This window comes from Cervus canadensis, chromosome 6, assembly GCF_019320065.1.
Source record: "Cervus canadensis isolate Bull #8, Minnesota chromosome 6, ASM1932006v1, whole genome shotgun sequence".
NCBI classification, from domain to species: Eukaryota; Metazoa; Chordata; class Mammalia; order Artiodactyla; family Cervidae; genus Cervus; species Cervus canadensis.
In genome coordinates this window covers 47,995,699-48,019,383 of record NC_057391.1, presented here as the reverse complement: position 1 = coordinate 48,019,383, position 23,685 = coordinate 47,995,699, and the positions used below count along the sequence as shown (strand labels likewise).

The following is a 23,685-nucleotide window of genomic DNA, read 5'->3' as shown; positions in this document are numbered from 1 at the left end:
AATTTTCCATATATATATACATGCAGCACATACCTCATTTTTAAAAACTAGACAGAAACCATAATCCAATGAGTATCTTTTATTGTAGGATTACAAATCATTTTAGATATTTTTCTTTGTACTTTTAGTGTGTCTATTTTTTAAGTTTTCTACAATGAACATTTATTCCTTTTAATTTTAAAAAAAAACTGCAGTTTTTGGTTTGTTTTATTTTGTATTTTTAAGAGAGAAAAGCCCATTCAAGTCAGAGGCAGGGAGAGATATGAAAAATAAGGACAGAGGTCTTTGAGCCAGGAAGGTCCCAGGAAGGTGGATGGATAACCCAAGGAGGCTGAGCCAGCCAGGCTGCTTGGGCACACCACAGGGATCAAAGGCCATGGAGTGACTTCTCTAGATTCAGTAGTCTTTTCAGAAGGCAGATGGAGATTTGTGCCAATCCCACCCCATCTTAAAGTGGTCTGGCTGTGGAGTTGGAGCCTTAGCAGATGCACATGACTTGGGGTCAGGTACCAAACATGTGCTGAGCATCTGCTGCATGAGGTACAAGGTGGGAAGTGGGGATGAAATGTGAAACCATAGGCCCTCTCCTCAAGATGCTTGCAGTCAGCATGAGGAAGTGAGATAGTCATAAAAAGAGGAACTACCACAATGGGTCTGTATAGTCAAAGCTGTGGTTTTTCCAGTAGTCATGTACAAATGTGGGAGTTGGACCATAAAGATGGCTGAGAGCTGAAGAATTGATGCTTTCAAACTGTGGGGCTGAAAAAGGCTCTTGAGGGTCCCTTGGGCTACAAGGAGATCCAACCAGTCAAAAAGGAAATCAACCCTGAATATTCATTGGAAGGACTGTGCTAAAGCTGAAGCTCCAATACTTTACCCACCTGATGCAAAAAGCTGACTCACTGGAATAGATCCTGATGTTAGAAAAGACTGAAGGCAGGAGAAGGGGATGACAGAGGATGTGATATTTGGATGGCATCACCAACTCAATGGACATGAGTTTGAGCAAACTCTGGGAGATGGTGAAGGACAGGGAAGCCTGGCGTGCTTCAGTCGGTGGGGTTGCAGAGAGTCAGACACAACTGAGCGACTAAACCACCACCACCACCACAATGGGGCTCACTCAGCAAACATTCTCCAGACCTCAGGGCCAAAGTGCTTCCACCTCCATTAAACTAGGCAAAACAAAATACACTAACCCAAAAAAAGTCACCAGAAAAAGGTACTTAGCAAAGATGACACAGAGAAGCACACAGAAACAAAAAATCTCATCTTGTCCAAACTGATGACCATTTCATCCCAAAGAACAGTCCACATTTCTCGGGCCTCTTGCCCCCGAAGAAGTCCAGTTTTCACAACCCGGGGCCCCAGATTCCACTCAGCACCACCGGGAATCAAGGAGTACATCTAATAGAAGCTTGGCAGATTCAGGTTTCTCGACAACTCCACATCCCTTTCTGACAAGGAGCCATTTTGAAAGATGACACTCCTTTGATGTGAATTTGCAGCCTGCCCCATTAAGGAGGCTTCCTTCAGAAAACATTTTTAGGGCAACCCTGTTCCAGACACTTGCTCCCAAGGACAAACTAGAACAAACTCTGCACCAGCTCAAACCTTTCAGAGCTCTTTGATGATCAGAATCAAGGGAAAATATTAGAACGCGTGTGAGTAATCCAAATATTCTCAACAGCCTTCAAAGCAAACCGTTCTTCTTTACTCTGGGAAGCACGGCTCAAGCAAAGCTGGCCCATTTGGCCCTAATTCCCATTAGCTAAGCCAACCCCTTAAAAAACAAACAGACCTGAGAACAATGGGAGGAAGTCAAAGGTAAGAGGAGGAAAAGGGAAGAGGAAATAGGTACATGAAAGAAGGGGCCGGAGGACTGGAAAACAGACTGCAATTAGCATGTGCCTCATTTTATTACAAAAAGGAATGAGGGCTCAAATCCCACAGCCCCCTCAAAGAAACTGCTTGAGCTCACGCCTGTGCAACCACGGAGTCTGAGGAGCCTGGAGGCAGCCGGTATCTGTGTCCTGTCTCCACTCACAAATGGCCAGGCACTGGCCTCACCACATGCAACCGCCTTTCTCTAGGGTGTGGAAAGAGGGGTGTTTCCACTTCCAAACCTCAAAGCCATTTGCTCTCAGATAAACAAACATCTCCTCTGCCTCTGCCAGCTTCGCCCAGCCGGAAAGTCGTACTGCTAAATTAGTAGCATTTCAATCACATCTGTGACAAGTTGGCGACAGGCTGGGGTATGATGAGTGGAGCAATCAGCTGTTGTTACAGGAAGGAGGCATGTGGACAGAATAATAACAGAGTGGTATAGTAATAATCATCATTGTAATGGTCCCCATTTACATAACATTTTTAATTGCCAGGATAACCAAATGCGCAAGAGCGCCCGTTTGCTGTCAGACAGACCTGAGACAGAAGGCCTGCGCGTCTGCTTTCTGGTGCTGTGGCCCGGAGCTACTTTCTTGACCTTTCTGAGCCTCGGTTTTCCATCTTTAAAAGGATAATGACCTCTGTTTTGTAAGGCCATTTGGAGGTTTGAATGAAATAATGTCTGTAAGGCATTTATACAACATTACAAGTATCCTAGTTGTAGTAATGTTGGTATTATAAGTAGTATTTTTATTATTTCAACCAGTCTTAAGTGCTGTTTCATTTTGCCCTTAATCTCACACAGGAGAGAAAGTTTTAACACTATTTGGCTGAAAGTAAAATAGAGACCCAGAAAGGTTAAATGTCTCTCCATGTAAAGATGAGTAGTTAATGGGGAAGAAAGGACTGTGTGTTACTTTCGTGTCTGCAACAAATTGCTACAAATTTAATGGCTTAAGATATTTTGCTGCTGTTGTCACTAAATCATGTCCGATTGTTTTGTGACCCCATGGACTATAGCCCGCCAGGCTCCTCTGTCCATGGGATTTCCCAGGCAAGAATACTGGAGCGGGTTGCCGTTTCCTTTTCCAGGGGATTTTCCAACCCAGAGATTGAACCCATGTCTCCTGCACTGACAGGCAGATTCTGTACCATCTGAGCCACCAGGGATACCCTAAGATATTTAGCAAAAGTTATTACCTGACAGCTAGACAAGTTGAAAGTCCTAAAATGATGGTGTCAGTGGGGCTGTGTTGTTTCTAAATACTCTGAAGAGAGAATCTATTCCCTTGTCTTTTTCAGTTTCTAGAGGCTGTCTGCATTCCTTGGTTCGTGGCCTCTTCCAATATGTTCAAAGCCAGCAGCCTAAGAAACCACGTGGCTACCTTGGGCCCGTCTAGATAATCCAGGGTCACTTCCTCATCTCAAGATTCTTAATTTAATCACATCAGCAAAGCCCCTTTTGCCATATAAGTTAACATACGCAGGTTCTGGAGATCAGGATGTGGACACCTCTGGGGAAGGGTCATTAGTCAGCCTACCACAGACCGAGTCCTGTTCTGCAGAATATAACCATTAGGATTTGGTTGGGGTTTTGTTTATTTCTGTTTTTGTTTTGCTTAAAACTATTTATTTATTTAGCAAACATTCTGTGCAGGGCACATTTATAATTTATAACCTGTTCCTCTCTAGGCATAACCACATCAGAATCAAGCTTCATTAGTGTGAAATAGAAGAGGTCTGTACATACATAACCTAAAACATCACTGAAACCCAGACTTTAAATGTGAAAAGAACTTTGAGAGATCATTAGCCAAAACTCATATTTTATACCGGGGCAAACTCAGACCCAGAGAAGTAATATGATGTCCCCAATGTCAAAGAGTGAGTTTATGAGATGTTTTGAGACCCTGAATTAGACCTGGAGGAATAAAAGCAAACTGAGAGACATCTTGGAGACAAATATCAACTGGCTGGAAATTAAGTTAAAGAGGTGTAGGAATCAGAGGTGCCTGAAGTTCATAGCATGGGAGTGTCATGAGCTCAGGATATATAGCAGAGGAAACATGTTTTCTAGGGACAGTAATGTATTTAATGTGTTCTGGAACTTGGACCTCTTTTTGTAGGACTGGCTAAGCATCACTGTGAAATTTCCAGTACTCTTTCTTGTTATGTACTCTCACAACTATGGGCATGAAACTGTAGTCTTCAACTGATAATCACTAATCACTGCCTTTTTTTTTTTTTTTTTAAGTGATATACTTTATTTTTTAGAGCACTTTTAGGTTACAACAAAATTGAGCAGAAAGTACAGAGTTCCAACATATCTCCTTTTCCCATACCCAACTTCCCCCACAGTCAACAGCCTGCATCTGAACAGCACACTCATTACATTTGGGGAACCTACACGACATACCGTCACCCAGAGCCCATAGTTGACATTAAGGTTCATTCTCGGTGTGTTACATCCTCTGAGTTTTGACAAAAGTTTAATGACATGTATCTACCATTGTTGTATCCTACAGAGTAGTTTCACTGCCCTAGAAATCCTCTTTGCACCACCTATTCACCCCTCCCTCCCCCTGCCCCCAGCCCCGGTTACCAATTATGTTTTTACTGTGTCTATAGATTTGCAGGCAGTGCTTTTTCCTTCCTGCTATCACTGAGTTAGGCCTCGGGCTGCTTTTAAGATTTTCCTCTTAATCCCTGATTTTAAGCAATTTGATTGTGCTGTGCTTCAGCACAGTTTTGTTGTTGTTGTTGTTTGTTTGTTTTTCATGTTTGTTAACATCTATGTGCTTAAAGTTTTCATCTAATTTGGACACTTCTCTGCCATTATTTCGTCAAGCATTTTTTTATGTCCCCTCTTTCTTCTTTGGAATTTCCAGTTACATGAACGTGAGACCATCTTCAATTGTTCACAGCTCCCTACTGTGCTGTTCACTTATTTTCGGTCTTGTTTTCTGTGTTTCACTTTGGAAAGCTTCTACTGCCAGGCCTTCAAGTCCACTGACCCTCCCTTCTGCAATGTCTATTCTGTTATTAATCCCACCCAGTGTATTGTTCATCTCAGACATTATTTACAATCTCTAGAAGTTCAATCTGTATTTTTTTATATCTTCCACACTTCTTATCATGCTTACATGTCTTCCACCTTCTTGAATATATAAAACATAGTTACAACAACTGTTTTAATGTTGGGTTTTTCTCATTATAGGTTGTATTTTCCTACTTCTTTGCATGCCTGGTACTTTTAGCTTAGAGAAGACAGTATGAATTTTACCTTGTTAGTGCTACATATTCTTGTATTAAACATTCTCTAGCTTTGTTCTGGGATGCAGTTAAACTATTTTACAGCAATCTTTTTGAGGAGTGCTTTAAAACTTTATTGGATAGGACCAGTGCAACCTTAAGGGCTAATTTACCTTACTCTGGAAGTGATAGCCTTTTATTTTTTTTATTATCTGTTTATTTATTTGGTCATGTTGGGTCAGGTCTTAGTTGCAGCTTGCAGGATCTTTATTGCATGTGGGATCTTTCACTGTGGCACAGGCTTAGCTGTGAGCTTGGGATCCTAATTCCCCAACCAGGGATCAAACCCATGTACCCTGCATTGAAAAGTGGATTCTTAACCACTGAGCCACCAGGGGAATCCCAGGAAGTGATAACTGGGAAGTGAATAATTTAGTCAATGCCTTATGTTTACACGTTTTTTTCACCTCTGCTGGTGGAACACAACTCCTCCCAGCCTCTGTGAGTGCCAGGGGACTGTTCCCCTCGATCCTTTCTGCTCATTCTTTTCCAGCCTCACAAAGATTCCTCACATGCCTGTGCTAGTCTCTGTCAGCGAAGACTAAAGGGAGGCCCTCTACAGCTCTCTAGAGCTCTCGCCTCCTAATACTCTTCTCCGTAAAAGCTCAAACTGCCTCGGAGTTGCCTCCCAGCTTTCTCTCCCCCTCCAGTGGAAGGGGCCTGTGAGATGAAAACTCTCCTTATGTTGCAAAATGGTCAAGCTCTCTGCATTCATCTCTCCTCTCTGTCATATGCTTAAAACAAGTATTTGAAAACTGCTTAATTATACTTTGCCCAGTTGTTATAAGGTGAGAAAATCAATCTGAATTCTTTTTTTTTTTTTAATGCACATCATACATTAATGCTGGGTTTCCATGGTGGCTCAGACAGTAAAGTATCCAGGGAGACCCAGGTTTGATCTCTGGGTTGGGAAGATCCCCTGAAGAAGGGAATGACAACCCACTCCAGCATTCTTGCCTGGAGAATTTCATGGACAGAGGAGTCTGGCAGACTACCATCCATGGGGTCACAGAGTCAGACACAACTGAGTGGCTTTCACTTCACATATGTTAATAATCAAGACAATTCAGCTGTTTTTCTCAAGTATGTTTCAAAGTTAGCATATAACCCATATGTGACAATATTGCTGTGTTTTTAGTCATTTTATATTTAAGAGTCCAAAATATATTATAGTCATAAAATATTAATGTTTGTGAATGTCAACCAGTTTTTAATTTATATTCCTTCAGAAACACAATATCCTTGTCATACACACTAATCCATATCACTGAAAACAAGCAAAGATGATAATTCACAAACAGTCTCACCTCCACATAAAAGTATAAATTGCCCTGAAAACCTGTAGGTCAAGTTCTCAACCTCTGAAAACAAGCAAAAATGTTCCAGAGCATGTCACCGCAGCCATGTATTTGAGCTTTGTACTTACACATTGTTTTATATATTTATATATATTTATAGCTTTAGATTTGAGACCTGAATTCTTATTCCATCCTGGTTGACAGGAGAAGTCCTTTGGTATACACTCATGAATACTAGAATTTGGGCTGGCTCTCTTAAAACCATTCAACCAATCTCAACCCTGTATTAACCCTGTATTAAGATTCTTAACAAGACTGCTGATGTTATTAACAATTACAAAATACCATGCCCCACACTATCCATTACCACACTAAAGTCTCCCTTCAGCACCATATTTAAGTAGAATTGTTCACTACCTCACCTCATCCTCTTAAAAAAGGAAAGTTCCCTGATGTTTTAATAAAGACCTAACATTTCTTTGGCACAAGCCCCAGGCCTCTTGCCTCTCGCTCTCTGAGGGTTGTACCCCTCTCTACATTACATGACACAACACTCAGCTGAACAATATTCCATCAAACCATTATTGTCACAACACTCCACATCCTCACCCAGAAGGGCCTATAGCCCTCAGCCTCTCCCGTGACAAAATCAAATCCAAGATTCAACCCTAAAAATACCTTTCTTTTCTGAAGCAAACCCCTTTGGAAGTCTCACAAGATTTTAAAAGAGACTCTGCAGACTGTAAGTTGCAGTTTGAGAACTGCAGCCTTAGAGAATGGCAGGGATGTTTGCAGCCCTGCCCACAGTTCCAGGAAACACCCTTTTTGTGTGAGCGCCTTTCCCACACAGATGTGAGAATGAGGCTATGACCTTGGAAACGGAACACAGGAAGACAGAAACCCTGCTGAGCATGTTCTCGCTCTGACATTAGACAAAAAAACATCCATAGGCTGGATCTGCTGTCACAGTCCAATAAAACAATAACATGTAAGCATTTCAAAGTGATTTCACTGACATCCTCACCTGACCCTGCAAAAAGTCTGTAAGCAAGAGAGGCTGGCAGAACAGTTCCCAGCAAAACATGAGGAAAGTGAGCCTCAGTGGTGTGAATGAGGTCAGATGGCTACTTGGCGACAGAGTGAGACCCTGAACTTCTAGGGTCTTCTAACTCTAGGTCAAGAACTCCTCCCATTACGCCCTGCTTCTTCTCTCCCTGTATTAGAAAGCAACCTCCGGATTTCGTGTGGATCCTAGGCCAGGGTTTCTCCACTGCAGCTCTACTGACATTCGGGGCTGGAGAATTCTTTTCAGATGTGAGGGTGGAGGGCACTAGCCTGTGCGCTGCAGGATATTCAGCAGCACCGCTGGCCCCCACTCACTAGATACCAGTAGCACCTCCACTCTGACTCTTGACAACTAACAATATCTCTAAATGCTACCATATCATCCAGTGTCCCCATCAGGGGAGAGAGAAAGGGAGACCAAAAAGAGTACCCCTCAGTTGAAAAGCACTGTCTTAAATGATGCCTAAGAATGCTGTGCCTGTGACTGAGGGGGTGTCGGGGACAAAGTTTGTTCTGTAAAAGGAGAGACAGAAAAGCAAAAGAGGGACTTGTGCTTATCCAATGAGTCTGGGGCCTGGAACCCAGCAGCGAGGTACAGAGAATTGTTCAGCACCTGGGAGTTAGCTAGAAGGTTCTCTTCTTAGCCATACCCTGAAGTTAAGCTCTTGTGTTCTCATTCCCCACCCCTTGAGGCTCAGCTAACTCTGAGTGGCCCAAACTACTTTCCAAGGAGACAGTTCCAGGAGGCAACACAGAATTAGTTAACCTGACCAGAGGCAGTATGACACAGTATTATAGTTATGATGCAGGTTCTGTTCAGGCAACACCATGGATGAACAACACATATTATTAAGTGAGTGAAGTTAGGCATAAAAAAAGCACATGCTAAAAAAAAAAAAAAAAAAGCACATGCTATATGAACCCACTTACATGAAGTACAAGAACAGGCAACACTAATCTCTGGTGACAGAAGTCAGAGAGTGACTAAGTCTGCAGTGGTATTACCTGGAGACAGATTTCAGAGGACCATCTGGAAACAGAAATGTTCTGTCTTGCTCTAGGTGGCGGCTACAAGGTTGTAAACAGAGGTAGAAACTCAGAGGTCTACATTTAAAATTTGTGCACCTTACTGTGCATGAATTATACTTCAGATAAATAGATAAGCTTTATCACCTCCATAAAGAATGTCCACTCTGGAGCCAGGCTGCCCGGGTTTGGAGAGGACTCTCCTACCTCAGAGGATTTTGTGAGCGGTCAATAAACTGTGTGGGGTACAAGAAGTACACAGTGAGTATTAGCATCATTATAATTAAAGGGACCACACTTCTAACCAGCAGGCAAAGCTAAGGATTAGGAGAGGTGCTTCTGCATGGAACTAACTCCTCTCAAGGTTATGTGGCAGCCTGGATGGGAGGGGAGTTTGGAGGAAAGTGGATGCACATATACATACATCTGAGTCCCTTTGCTGTTCACTTGAAAAAATCATAACAATGTTAATTGGCTATACTCCAATACAAAATTTAACAAATTATTAAATAAACTGAAAAATAAAAGGAGAGGCGCCTCTAGGCCCCTCTGTCGTCCCCTCCTTCCACCCTGTCACTGCGTTGAAGACAGAGTGGTCCATGTGGTTGACGCACGACAACTCAATTAATCCCTTTCCTTTGTAGGTACCCCCCCCCCCCCCGTCATCAAGACAGACAGACACCTCTGCCATTATTCTGTCTTGCTTAGCTCCTCCGGAATTCTCTCAGGAGGCGTACTTAGGCTCTACAGAGCTGTCTACAGAGCTCTTCATCAATAGACTGAACATTTACAGAACACAGCATTTCTGATCAAATAGTTCATTCCGCTGAAGACGGGGGTATTGTACTGTGTCCCCTTACAAGTTATTTTTGGCAGAAGCAGCCCTGGCTCTTATCATCCATTTCTTCATGTTTTAAGGGCTTGCATTAGAGGAACTGCTGTGAAACAGATGAAATGAGGAGCAGATGGGATCTCTCTGTACCTTTCTCCCAGCTGTTTCTTGGTAGATTTACTCCCAATATCCTTGTCACTATTTGCTCTTGCTATCTTTTATTCTTCTCTTTGAAAAGTGGTTCAGTCCATAGGAAATAAACACAAGACTATGTACAAAGAGCATTCAATAGTGTGTCAGGAAACTTGGATGCTGGATCCATTATCCAGATGTGTGAGTGATTTATATGTGTTTTAACCTTTCTGCACCACAGTTTTTGTTTTGTTTTAATCTGTTAGGTGAGTGACTATGGTTTATGAACATATATTAGCCGTGGAAGTCCTCCTAAAAACAAGACTCCCAGAAAAAAAAAATATATTAAAACCTGAAAGCAGTGTTGTTTGGGTTAAAACAGAGGTGGACATCAGGAACCTACCCTCTCAAATTCTGCATCCCCTCCCCACACCCCACAGCAGCCCCCAAAGTACCTCCACAGGGCCCTTAGGCTTAGGATCCTAGGAACACAATTTAAAAACCATTACATTTGGTCTTGTTTTTTTAAGTCATTTCTCAGCCAGGTAAAATACTGGGTTTTCTAAAGGGTCTTTCTTTCTATTTATTCCACAATTTTAATTCACAGACCCTCTGGACGTTAAGAAAACACATAAGTAAAATCCTATATGACATATCTGCATGGAAAAAGCTGGAAGGAAATACACCAAAAAATTAAGGATAGCCGTCATTTCTAAGTGATGAGAATATCATAGCAATGATCACAACAGATGTTGTGTGGTTCTCACGTTCTAGCATCACAACCCATAACCAACGTCTGAGAAGACCGTTATACCTCTCTGTTGGGCTGTGTCCCGCAGGCCTGCAGGTCCTGGAACAATACCTACACTGCGTACAGCCCACAACAGACAAGACGAGGCAGCAATGTTTGCTACTCAGGAGAGAAGGAGGCTGAGCTTCCCTGGTCACTCAGCAGTAAACAATTCTCCTGCCAAGCAGGAGACCTGGGTTCAATCCCTGGGTCAGGAAGATCCCCTGGAGAAGGAAATGGCAACCACTCCAGTACTCCTGCCTGGGAAATCCATGGATAGAGGAGCCTGGCAGGCTACAGTCCATGGGGTCACAATAGAGACAGACAGGACTTAGCAACTCAACAGCCACAAGAAGAGGAGGTAGGGGAGTTGTAGGGGAGTTGACTTCAAGTGGGCTCACCAGTTACCAGGGACACCAGGACTTGGCCATGTCCCTCATAGAGCCTCAGGTTAACAACCATCACAAGGCAGGTATTTCCCTTGCCTTCACTAGAGTAGCTTGTGGTTGTCACTCACCCATGTCCAACCCTTTTGCAACCCCATGAACTATAGCCCACCAGATTCCTATGTCCATGGGATTTCCAGGCCAGAATACTGCAGTGCGTGGCCATTTCCTTCTCCAAGGGATCTTCCCAACCCAGGGATCAAACCTGGGTCTCCTGCATTGCAGGCAGAGTCTTTACTGCTGAGCCACCAGGGAAGCCAGAGCAGCTTCCAGACACAGATGAGTGTGCGTGCGGCTCTACAGGATACAGGCACGACGGAAAACACTTCTCAAATGGAATTTCCTCCAGCGTGTCCCATGAGATATCAGTCCCAGAAATGTTCAGCCACAAAAAGGTATGGGGGCAGGGGACAGGGACGACTTACCCCTACTCCAAAGCACAGTTGATGTTTAAACAACGCCGATCTGCATTAAATAGACTTAAACTGTGCAAGTCCACTTACATGTGATTTTTTTCCTGTACTTATTTTACAGATCTTTAAATTAACTAAGTATGGGGGGAAGTTTGTGTTCAGTTAGAGATCACAATATGGACTCAAAAGATCTAGGATTTGAGTCCTGATTCTATCTAAACTGCTTCAGCTTCCTGCCCCTGGGTGAGTCATTTATCTCCCTCTTTGTTTTTGAGGCAGAGATAGCAGGACACAGAGTTTCCACTGCATAGGGTGTTGGCACCCCAATCCCCACATTGTTCAAAGGTCAGCTCTAATCGAGTTTGAGAATCACAGCATACCATTTGTCCCTCCTAGAGATTAAATGCACAGGAAGTAGCATCTTAACGTCTCTGGCTAGCAGAAAGCCTGATTAATGTTGCTCAATACCACATCTCCCAAATTTATTTGACTACAGAACTCTTTCCCCCACAACCCCTATTAATATCTCAACAAATTTAATATGAGAACAGGCGTCACAAAGGCAGTTTTTAAAAACTGAATTGTGAGGCTTGAAATAAATGAGGAAGGGCAAAAGAGGAGAGGAGAGAGAAAGAGATGATTTGGGATCTGGAGGACTTTGAGTTGAAGACAGAACAAAGGACTGTTTATGATTCCAAAGAATGTCTGGAACTTTCTTCTTATCTACTAGTGCCTTTTTTCCCAGCTCATTCCTAGAGAGTAGACAGAGGTGAGGATGACTGTTAGTAGTTGGACAGCTCACAGTGTGGAGTCCCTGCCCTTACCTCCCTCTTTCTCCCACAGTTGGCTGACTGTGACACATCTTTGCCTAGGAAGAGCAGAAAATTGAAATTATCCTGATAATTCAGTTCAGCAAATACCCTCCTCTGCAGCAGCCTTGTGAACACAGGTGCTTAGAGCATATAGATGCCTAAGACATGTACTGTTGTTGTTTAGTTGCTAAGTCATGTCCATCTCTTTCATGACCCTAGGGACTGAAGCCCATCAGCCTCCTCTGTCCATGGGATTTTCCAGACATGACTACTGGAGTAGGTTGCCATTTTTTTCTCTAGGGGGATCTTCCTGACCCAGGGATCGAACTCACATCTCCAGCTTGGCAGGTGGGTTCTTTTCCACTGAGCCACCTGGGAAGCCCAAGGCATGTACCACTCAAAGCCTAGTCAAAAAGTCAGCAAGAAGACAAAAAATCCCTTCCTCAAGGTCTGCAAAGGGGTCTGGGTAGCACAAAGAAGGGGCCCTTCTCCTGACCAGTTGTCAGATGTTTCTTGAAGCTTCAACCCTAAAGCATGCATTCTCATTCCTTCCAAGGTGAGGGCTGAAGTGTAAGAAGGGGAGCGAGAACTCCCAGCAGAGGGAACTGTGAGAGTGAAATCATGGAGGAAGGAGATGGCAGGGCTGCCGGGGGCTCCTGAGCAGCTGGGGCTGGGGGACAGAGAAGGATGGAAGTGCCGGGTAGAAGCTCATGGATTACTGCTGCGCTGAGCTGCAGTTGCTGATAACAAGAGGAGGAAAAAGAGGAGGGAGAAGGCGGAGATGACTCAGGGGGTAAGCAGGTGCCTGGAACAAGGGGCACACGAGAGCAGGATGAGGATGTCAGCAAAAGCTGGTTGGAGGTAGGCGGTGTAAAGTCAAATTCAGTCCTCGACAACTTGAGCAGGTTATATAAGAAGTCTAAGCATTGATGGTGATGATAATGGTGATGATGATGACAAAGATGACCGTGAACTCTACCTCCCTTCTCTTCTGGTTGTGGGAGTTGTGGGGGAAAGCAGAAGACAATAATCAGAAAAGAGCTGTCAGGTCTTCTCTGGAGAACACCTGTGGGTAGGTAGAGCTGAAACAAGCTTCCCCCATCCATCCCTGTTGCTTTCCCCACACCCCCCAGGTGTCCTTCTGCAGAAGACAGATAGGCCGGGCTGTTCTTGCATCACCACTCCCAGGACCCCACTGGTCCACATCCAAGACATCTTCTCCCTATTCTCCTTCCTCCTCAGGACCTGCCTAAGCCTAGCCCTACAGGCCTGATGGCAGCCCCTTATGGGGTGATCCCACCCTCCTTCTTCTGGCAGGTTATGGTCCTCAGTGGTCACCTCCTCAGCTTCCTCCACCCCTTGACTCCCCAAAAAGCCTGGGATGAGCCATCTCCCTGCAGAGGCAGAGAACCAGTAACACTACATACAAAACAAGGTCACACTGAAAACAGAATAGCAAGATACCCTCCTCTGAGAATGCATTATCTCCAGGGTAGATATGGAATTCTAGTAACACATTCCCTGGGAAGTTTTCAAATCCAGACACACTGGAGCCTTGTTTCAGCCTTGAGCTGGGCAAAGACCCCAAGCTCGCCTCCAGCCTCCAACAGGCCCGGGCTGCTGCCCCTGCTCGGTCCTGGAGGACGGCACTTCTTAGGCCAGTCTTGCAGCCCCAGTGCTGTGGGCAGCGAGCCTTACCAACTCCAACCCCAGGCCCGGCTTGTGCCCTTCTGTATCTTTATGCTTCTGCTCCTTCCTGCTGGCCTCTCTGAATGCCACTGCTTTCTGCCAAGACCACAGGCACTCACACATGCCAGCCCCATCCTCACTGATTTCGTGGTTCTGTGTCCACTTGAAGAGCCCACCTCATTTGCCACCCACATCCGAGATGGCAAGCAGAAGCTGCCTGCTTTAAAAACTTCCTAATTTCCTCCAGAGTTCAACTGCTTCCAAAAAGCCTGGCACATCTCAGCTGCCAGTGTGAAGTGCGAGTTCCCAGAGATGCCGATGGCACTTTCCAACATTCGTCACTTTTGACACATCTAAAATATCCTTGCTCCCAGCACTCCAAGAGCACCAGCCCAGATGGCCTGGCTGCTGGGGATGTGTCATTCTCTGAAAGGCCTCAGAGAGGCCCTGGGAAGAAGCTTCCTGACTGCGACGCAACTGCTTTCCTCTCACACCCCCTCCACCCACCCCTTCCAAAGCTGAGCCAGCTGAGTCCTCCGGGACTTCCTTCTCTGCCTGGCTTTCATGCTCTAGGTAGGCTTTTTCCCATAGAATTCCTCAAACTTGGGCTCCCCACGACGCCAAACAATTTGCCATTTGCTGAGTCCAGTCCTACCAGAGACGAAGCTGTCCACTTGGGAAGCTCCCTGTGGTACCACTTTTACTCTTTCAGACCACTGAAGACCCCACGGGAAGGAGCCTAATGCCCTGACTTGTTCAATAGCTGAAGTTCAGGGCCCCTGAACCCGAGGTCAGTAAAGGCATATATATATGTTAGTTTATCTCTGGGTTTTTAATTCTGTTCATTGGTCTGTGTATCTCCTTTTATGCCAACACCATACTGTTTTGATTACTATTGTTTTATAATATAGTTTGAAATCAGGATGCCTGACGCCTCAAGCTTCATTCCTTCACAAGATTGCTTTGGCTATTCAGGTTCTTTTGAGGTTCTATATGAGTTTTAAATGCTAAGAGCTGACTCACTGGGAAAGACCCTGATGCTGGGAAATACTGAAGGCAAAAGGAGAAGGGGGCAACAGAGGATGACATGGTTAGATAGCAACACTGACTCAATGGACATGAATCTGAGCAAACTCCAAGAAACAGGGGAAGACAGGAGCCTGGCATGCTGCAGTCCATGGGGTCGCAAAGAGCTGGACACAACTTAGTGACTGAAAAACAACATAAGCTCTAGAACCTTTTTTATTTCTGTGAAAAATGCCTTGGGTGTTTTGATAGGGATTGTATTGAACAACAAGATTGGTTTGCTTTTGTTTTCAGATAGTTCATTGTTAGTGTATACAAATGCAACTGATTTTTGTATGATGATTTTGTATCTTGAAACTCTACTGAATTCATTTATTAGTTTTTTGATGGAGTCTTTAGGATTTTCTGTCCCATGTGCTTCAGCTCACATTCCCCCACCCATGGTTCACTTTTGCCTTACAGAGTAACCCTGGGGCTGTTTGACCAAGTTAATGCTTAATGCTTTCCTCACGCTGCAAGTGTTTATCTTTGCAAAGCGTCAGGCTCAGATTCCAGAGCAGGAGAGGCCAGCATTCCTGTGAGAACAGATTCAGGTGTCCCCAGGTCACCCCTGTTCTGACTCTCCCTTTTCTTTTTGCCTGATTAGCTCTGGTCTCAAAAACTCTGGCATCTTTTATTTACTGAAAGTCAAAGATAGGGTGGTCTTAGGAGTCACACATCTCAGAACCAGAGGGACCCTGAAAGCTTCTCCCAACCTTCTGGTTTTCCAGAGGTGGAAATTGAGGCCCAACTGGTTTTGGGGAAAAGCCAGGTCTAGAACCGTGGTCCAGCTGAACTCAAAATGCCAAGGATGTCTCACTGTACCACCATGGAGACCTCAGAGCTGGCTGGTCCTATGTCCTCATTTTCCAGATGAGGAAACCAAGGTCTAGAAAATTAAATGACTTGCTCAAGGTCAAGCAGGATGAGTTAATGAGAAACCAGGACCTAAGGAGATCTGCCAACACACATAGTCCACCAGTAGTTAAATATAAGTGAGATAGTTCTGGGTCTAAAGCCACATTGTCTATACAACAGATGGAGAGGTCCAAACAAGAACACATTCAGTTGCTTATCTCATGTGAAATAGCTTCACGTCAGACTCTGAGCTCTCTTCTGAGTCACCATAAACACAATTCAACACAGCCACACTCTAGACCATAGGAATGCAACTGTGAAGACTGATTCCAGGGACCTCGTGGCTGGCAAGCCTCCCATGGGGTGCTGAAAGGCCTAGCAAAGGAGATTTATGGGTCTGTCCCAGTGGGTAATTTAACTTCCTAGGGTGCAAGAGAGCCACTCTCTGGGGACTTCCCTGGTGGACCAGTGGTTGAGAGTCTACTTTGCAGTGCATGGGTTCAACCCCTGGTCAGGGGACTAAGACCCCACACGCCGCAGAGCAACTTAGCCTGTGCGCCACAACCAGACAGCCCAGGAGCTGCAACTAGAGAGTCTGTGTACCACAACAGAAGACCCCACGTGATACAACTAAGACCCGTCGCAGCCATATAAATAAAGGAGCCACTCTCAGAATGAGGCTCAACTCAACAACTTCCTGTGTGACCTTGGTCAAGATACTTATCTTCTCTGAGACCCAGTTTCATTGGAGATAGCATCTACTCACAGAGGTGTTATGAGGATGGGATAAAATATAGAACTCCAAGTTATCAGCAAAAAGTAGATGATAGCCGCATAAATAGCCCTTTCACCAGCCTTACCAATTCCTCCAGCACCCCATCACACCTTAATGAGAACTTTTGGGTTTTATGGATTCTCTGGGTGGGTAGTAATTAGTTACACCTGTGGGGGACTTGTAAGATTGCTTCAGCTCCACGTCAGCAAAATGATCCCACTATTTAACCAAGTAATCCTACACCAGGTAATTCATCCTCATGGGAATGACTATTTGAAAAGAAAAGCTCTCCGTGTGAAGTTTATTGCAGCTGTGTTACAAAGGTGAAAAGCTGAAAACACAATGCTCATCTCAGATTGAGAAATGGATACATAAATTACAAAGTACTCCCTTGGTGGAATATTACTCAGCCTTTAAAAATGATGAGTATGAATACTGTAGGGATATGGAAAGATGTTTATTACATAATGTGAAATTTTAAAAAGCAAAAAGCAGTTATATCTGCATGGTTACATTAAAAATGTTATTTGCTTCTGATTATAGAATAGAAACATGGGAAAATAAAAAGTCAGTTGATTAGGGTGATGAGAATGTGATTCTATAAAACTTGTTTTCTACTGTTACACCACTTCTGTGCAACAAATACGCTTTTTAAAGAATAGGAAAGAAAACTCAATACTCGCTCCAGAAACAATTTAGCTGAAGGCGAGTTTCATTTGTGGGGAAATGCCTGGCACAGAATAGGTACTGTGGAAGTGTTGGTAGAAAGAATGAACGAGTAAAGCGAAGAAGTGAATGAATAGAACACCAAAGCCATGCCATTGGAAAGCCAAATCAGATCAGGAAGAAGGATTTGTGTTCTCTTTTTCTATTTAAGCTACCGACCCAAGGTCTGTTTGGAAAAGCTATCCCAGGTTTACTCTTCCTGTGGAGCTGAGAATACAAGGGTAGATGCGGCACTGGCACACCTGAGCAGGTACAAAGGAAGATAAAGTATGCGCAAGGCTAGGAAAGTATCAGACACATAGCGAACATTCAGCAAACCTTGACCGCCTGCATGACCATCAGTAGTGGCCAGAGCAGAGGCAATCTATCAGAGATTACCTGGTCTCCTCTGAAGAGGAGTGTTATTGTGGGAAGAAGCTGGACTGGGGACAGAAGCCCTGTATTCAATCTCCTCTTTGTCCTTAACTAGCTCTATAATTTCAGACAGGTCAGTTTGTCTCTCTGAGTCTGAACATCTTCATCTTTATATATAAAACAATTTATTGAGATATTATTATTTTGAATTTATTTTCCTACCACCACCATTACTTAGTTTAGAGGGTTTTTTTTAATGTTTTTGGAGGGGGCATGCCTCGAGGTATGTGGGATCCTGGATCCCCGACCAGGGATCAAACCTATGCTCCCTACGGTGAAAGCTCAGAGTCGTAGCCACTGGACGGCCAGAGAAATTCCTAGAAGTATTTTCAGGACTGAGAGCACGAGCCACTTGAGTCTAATATATGTTCTTCTCTTTTGTAAAAATCTAAACTCATCAAAAACATAACTCTAAGTATCCCCAAAAGATGAGAAAGTGAAAGGATGCTTAACTCCCTGACTGGGAGAGGATAAGGGCTGGTGTGTCCCCAGGCAGCAAGAACCCAACCAGAGATTTCATGACACTCTTAAGGGAGGAGGTGGCGTGGTGCCCCCTTCCTCACAGGGCTTCCCATCCCTAAAGTACAACCCCAAAAAGTGGAATTTCTGAAGGGACTGTGTGAAATGGGACTGTGTGAACTGGACCAGATATAAAAAATTACTAGTTCAGAGAGTCCTTTGCACAAAATTGGGATAAATGGACTCCACCCAAACCACACAGGATAGGGACTCAATGCCTCATTTAAGCTGATCAAAAGAAAATAAAGGAATGTGCTGCTTGCCACTCAAGCTCGGTGGACTAAGATCTCACCCAGTGGTGAGCTTGTTTTTTAACTGATGTTCTCTCAAAAACAAACACACACATGCCTTGAAATGTACCCAACTTCCATGGTGTAAATATTCCCATGTGGCCAATTTCAAACTACCAATATTAAGTCCCTGAACATGGAGAGTTGAGAAGAGTTGCACACACCTCTGGCACCAACACACCACTGGGATTCACACGTTATGAGCTTTCTGTGTCTAGAAAGTTCTCAAAGACCTTTCTCAGCATTAGGATTCATTCCAGGACAAAAGTCTGAGGCTAATTCATAATGGTTAAAGCCATTCACCTTTATCAAGTATAATCTGCTGATTCTATTTATGTTGAAATATGGCCTAGTAGAAGTGTTGATACTCCTACCTTTGAAAAACACCCCTCCACAAAAAAGAGCTGACCCCTTTGTCAGTAAGTCGATGTAAATTTTCCAAGCTGAATCTGTTCTTCCTTTGATCTTGTGGTCCTGTGGCTGAGAACAGACCATGCATCAACCCTTAGGGTTACTGAGAGGAAATCCATAAATCTTTCCTTCAAATTGTTTTAAAACGATATATTTAATCCATAACTCACAATAATCTTAAGGGTGAGATTAGGAGTAGAAGACTACTTCTGTGGTGGTGGTGGAGGTGGTGGTTTAGTCATTAAGTTGAAAAAGTTGAGTCCAACTCTTGTGACCCCATGGACTATAGCCCACCAGGCTCCTCTGTCGTGAGACAGGACTGACTACTGCTAGTCCCATTTTATAAGGGAGGTACAGAGAGGTTAAGTAAATAACCCAAGGCCATGCAGCTAGCAAACAGCAGAGCTGGGTCATCTGAGCCCAGAGCCCAGACTGCTAAACTCTTCATAATCTCTCACAGCATGACATCTCTCTCTGCACTCACAAGCCACGTACAGGATGGGGTTCATCTTGGGTCTCTTCCATCCATGGGGCCAGATTAGAAAGGAGCCAGCAATCTCTCTTCTTTTCTTACCTGGATATAAGTTACCCAAAAGCAAAGATCAGGCTGTTACACAGAAACTCTCAGAATGATCATCAATAGGGAGAATAATTTTTTTCACCTTTTCTCTCTTCACTCAATTGCCCTTGAGCTAAATAAGGTGGCCAACTCATCCTGGTTTGACAGAATAATTGGCTACCCTACCTCAAACCAATCCGGAGTGGAATATACCCATGACTTTGGAACCACTTTAGGGAAGTAAGCCCCATTACCCCGAGAGGATTCCAGTACAAATGGACAGATTTTCTGAATGGCATACTCTTTCATAATCAGATTTCTTGAAAGAAAAAAAAAAAAAAAAATCTGATTCAAGCCAGAATTCCAAGGAAGTACAGGCTAAGAAGAAAGTTTGGAAAGGGGAAAAAAACCAACTTTCCAGCAAGAAAACACAGCCTCTATTTACTTTCTTTCCTGGAATCCACAAAAGGGGAAGCTGTAGTCTGAGACTACAGGATAGCCAGCAAAATCAGGCAGAGTAGACAAAGAAAACAGAATACATCAGACTTGTGACAACGGTTTTCCTTCCATCTCTCATCTCATCATCTTACATGACAACAAAATGGTGAAGAGTAGAAAGCAAAAACAAAGACTCAAAAAGAACAGGTGAAACAGGAATTCAAAAGAGGATGGGAAGATGGCAACCTCTAAAAGGTAATAACTTACCTCAGCAGCTCTAGATCTCAAAGCTTTTTTGAAGACCTGCTATAGAGTTAGCCAAAAAATTTGTTCAGATTTTTCCATATGATGTAACAGAAAAACTCTAACAACCTTTTTGGCCTACCCAATATAAAATAAATTCATTTGAGGCAAACTTAGGAATGTCTGCTGAGTTCAAAACAATATTCTATAGGGAAATATATTCAATATCCTGTGATAAGCCATAATGGAAAAGAATGTGAAAAAAATATATGTATAGCTGAGTCACTTTGCTGTACACCAGTAACACAACACTGTAATTTAACTACACTTCAATAAAAAATAAAATTTAAAAAAGTAAAATTAATAAATTAAAAAAAACAATAGTCTAATGACCTGAAAAGTTACCCCAGCCATTTCAAGTACCTCATAGGAGCAATTTATGTGTGGGGTCCTTTGGGTTCAATATTACAGTGCAGTAATGTGGGGGTGTCACATTAGCTGGGGGATACCACAAAGATTAGTAATTGTACTGTGCTATATAACTACTATACCAGTAACTAAACTGAGAAATTCAGGCACAGAAATATTTGTAAGATATTAAGTAAATGGGAACGTGGGATATTTGGGTCATTGCAAAATTCAGGATGGCAGGCGTGAGACAAGCACTGCTCACACCTTGGGCAGAAGGAGAAGCCTTGGGCAGAACCTGCTTATCGTCAAAGATCAGCAACAGCAGCTGAATCTGGAAAGGCACAGCAGTGAAAACATTCTCATTCAGGTTTTTCCATCCTGCTGTTGTCCTAGAAATTCTGAAGTCAGTGTTGCCCATGTACAGATCACAGGTCTGACCACAGCATCCAGGGGCAGAGCTTTTGCTACATTCATCTCATAGGTTTGTTCCATCCTAAGCAGAGGATAAGGCCCAGAGGATGTTCAGAGTAATCATGAAGTCAAGGTCTTCCAGAGCCCGACAGTATTTTCAGTATGTTAACCAAGTGAAATCTCATGCACGTGCGCGCGTGCACACACACACACACACACACACACACACACAGATACAGAGTTAGTCATTTAAACAATGAATGTGAAGAAATTTCTGTGGCGGGGGAGGGGCATATTCATCCTTGCAGCTCCCGTCTTATGCACATGTGTCCTCAACACTAGCCAATATACACGAGGTGCTCGACAAACATGGAAGGGAGCAGAAGCACCCAGCTCAGGCATCACAGGCAGAAGACAGGTCCTGACTCCTACCAGGGCTTTTTACTGTAGAATCGTAGGTTCTGCCCTAAGCCAGCTCAGTTGCCTGCAGTCATCCACCTAACGATGTCCTTCCCCCCACCAAAAAAAAAGAATAATAATTAACTCTTATATGAAATTTTAGGAACGCTCAAACCTGGGGGCTGACTTAACAACAGAGAAATCAATTATTGTAAATAATATCAGAACTGTAGTGGCTGCACCCAGTTTCTCCTTCTGACTAATTCTGAAGCTGTTTTGCTGCTCTGGGAACCCACCGTTCCATGGAGACAACCCCAAGCCTCTCCAGCCCCTCAGCTTGCTTTGCGGGGTTACAGGGGCTGACTCCCTCGGAAGGCTTTGACTGTCGGCCTTAGTTAACATTCTCCCTCTCAAAACCATAACCTCATCCCCAGCTTATCACCGGTGTGTATTTATCTGTTCTAAAGACACGAGAAAATAACGATTTCAGAAGACATGCCTGAAGAAGGAAAAGTTCCTATCCAATATAATGAGGACCAATTTCCTCACACATAATGAAATCATTGAACTTCCTAACCATTTACTCATGAGTTGTGAGGCTGAAATGAGTTCATACAAATAAAACTGTCGGAAAAGTGCCTGGCACAGAGAAGGCACTCGATAAATATTAGCTTTAAAAAGTGCTGAATATCAATTTGGATGCATATGCCTATATAAAGAGATACAAATAAGATCACACCTAAGAAGCCAATGATTCTACTTTGGGGAATCTTTTTTTTCCCCTTTTTTAAATTTATTTGGCTGCTCCGGGTTTTAGTTGCAGCATGCTGGATCTTTAGTTGTAGCATGTGGGATCTTTAGCTGCAGCATATGAACTCTTAATTGCAGCATGTGGGATCTAGATGCCTGACCAGGGATTGAATCTGAGCCCCCAGCACTGGGAGTGCAGAATCTTAGCATTGGGAGTACAAGGAAGTCCCTTCATCAGGGAATCTTCACTAAAACAATACTCATAGATTCAGACAAAGATTTATGTATCAAGACGGTCATCAGAGCACTGTTAGTAACAGGAACCAAAAAAAAGTAAACTGGAAACAACCTAAATGTCCCACAATAATGAAGCAAACAATGCTACTTTCCAAGCATATTTCTAAAGAATTTTTAATGCTGTAAGAAAATTATCATGATGGGTAAAAAGGGGTATAAAACCATTCCCAGGACTTTCCTGGTAGTCCAGTGGTTAAGGGCCCACCTGCCAATGCAAGGGACATGAGTTCAATCCCTGGTAGGGGAAGATCCCACATGCCGCAGGACAACTAAGCCTGTGTGCCATGACGAATGAACCCCACACACACAGGGCCCAATAGCCACAATTACTGAAGCCCTCCTGCCCTAGAGCCCACACTCTGCAAGAGAGGCCGCTGCAATGAGAAGCCCACATACCACAATGAAGACCCAGCACAAGCAAAAAATTAATTAATTAATTTAAAAAAACCTTTCACATCATATGATCTCAGCTATAGACACTCCAAATAAACATCTATGGAACAAATACCTCTATAAGAAAAGGTTGAAAGGAAATATAATACTCCAAATATTACTTGTGTGTTTTTCTGAGTGAGGAGATTATTCATTTCAGCATTTTTCAGAGTGTTTATCTATAATGAACATGCATTAATACCACAAAAAAAAAAAAACAAAATAAAAAATAGTTAAGAGTCTATTACAATGTCACAACTAATACAAAAACTACTGTGAGGGTTGACAGGAAGCAATCCTGACAAAATAATCCAGAGACTGCGTCCTCCGAATTTGGTGACCCTAATGGATCGCCAAGGGGACAGAGGAGGCATTCCAGGACAGCTCTTAAACTTTCTAGTTTCATCAGAAGCATGGACAACCAATGGTGTCATGAACCACAAAATGTAGAAAGGAAGGAAGAAGAACGAGTTGGAAGGAAAGAAAATAAATCCAGTTTGGCCTCACTCAGTCTGTAGTGTCAAAAGGTCTTCAGGCAAAGAAGCCCAGTCAAGAGCTGGTTATGTTCAGGGTCAATGCCTAGGAGAGAGATTTTTGGTATATACTTCTGGATTTGAGTCATAGTAGTGCATCCTCTCTTAGCTATTTGTAAGGCCTCATCAGACAACCATTTTGCCTTTTTGCATTTCTTTTTCTGAGAAAAAAAGAGAAGCTAAAGGCAAAGGAGCAAAGGAAAGATATACCCATTTGAATGCAGAGTTCCCAAGAATGGCAAGGAGAGATAAGAAAGCCTTCCTCAGTGATCAATGCAAAGAAATAGAGGAAAACAATAGAATGGGAAAGACTAGAGATCTCTTCAAGAAAATCAGAGATACCAAGGAAATGTTTCATGCAAAGATGAGCATGATAAAGGACAGAAATGGCATGGACCTAGTAGAAGCAGAAGATATTCAGAAGAGGTGGCAAGAATACACAGAAGAAATAT

At 43.4% G+C, this 23,685-nt stretch overlaps 1 protein-coding gene and 1 long non-coding RNA gene across 6 annotated transcripts in view; one reads left to right on the top strand and one right to left on the bottom strand.

The window, feature by feature from the left end:
- Positions 1-7,232, bottom strand: part of LOC122443553 — a 42,289-nt gene extending 35,057 nt beyond the window's left edge. The window contains exon 1 of the long non-coding RNA XR_006270057.1: positions 7,176-7,232. This is a non-coding gene — a long non-coding RNA (uncharacterized LOC122443553). The remainder of the gene's footprint in view (positions 1-7,175) is intronic.
- Positions 1-23,685, top strand: part of LIPC (lipase C, hepatic type) — a 181,708-nt gene that overhangs the window by 123,175 nt on the left and 34,848 nt on the right. The gene's annotated exons all lie outside the window — the stretch shown is intronic.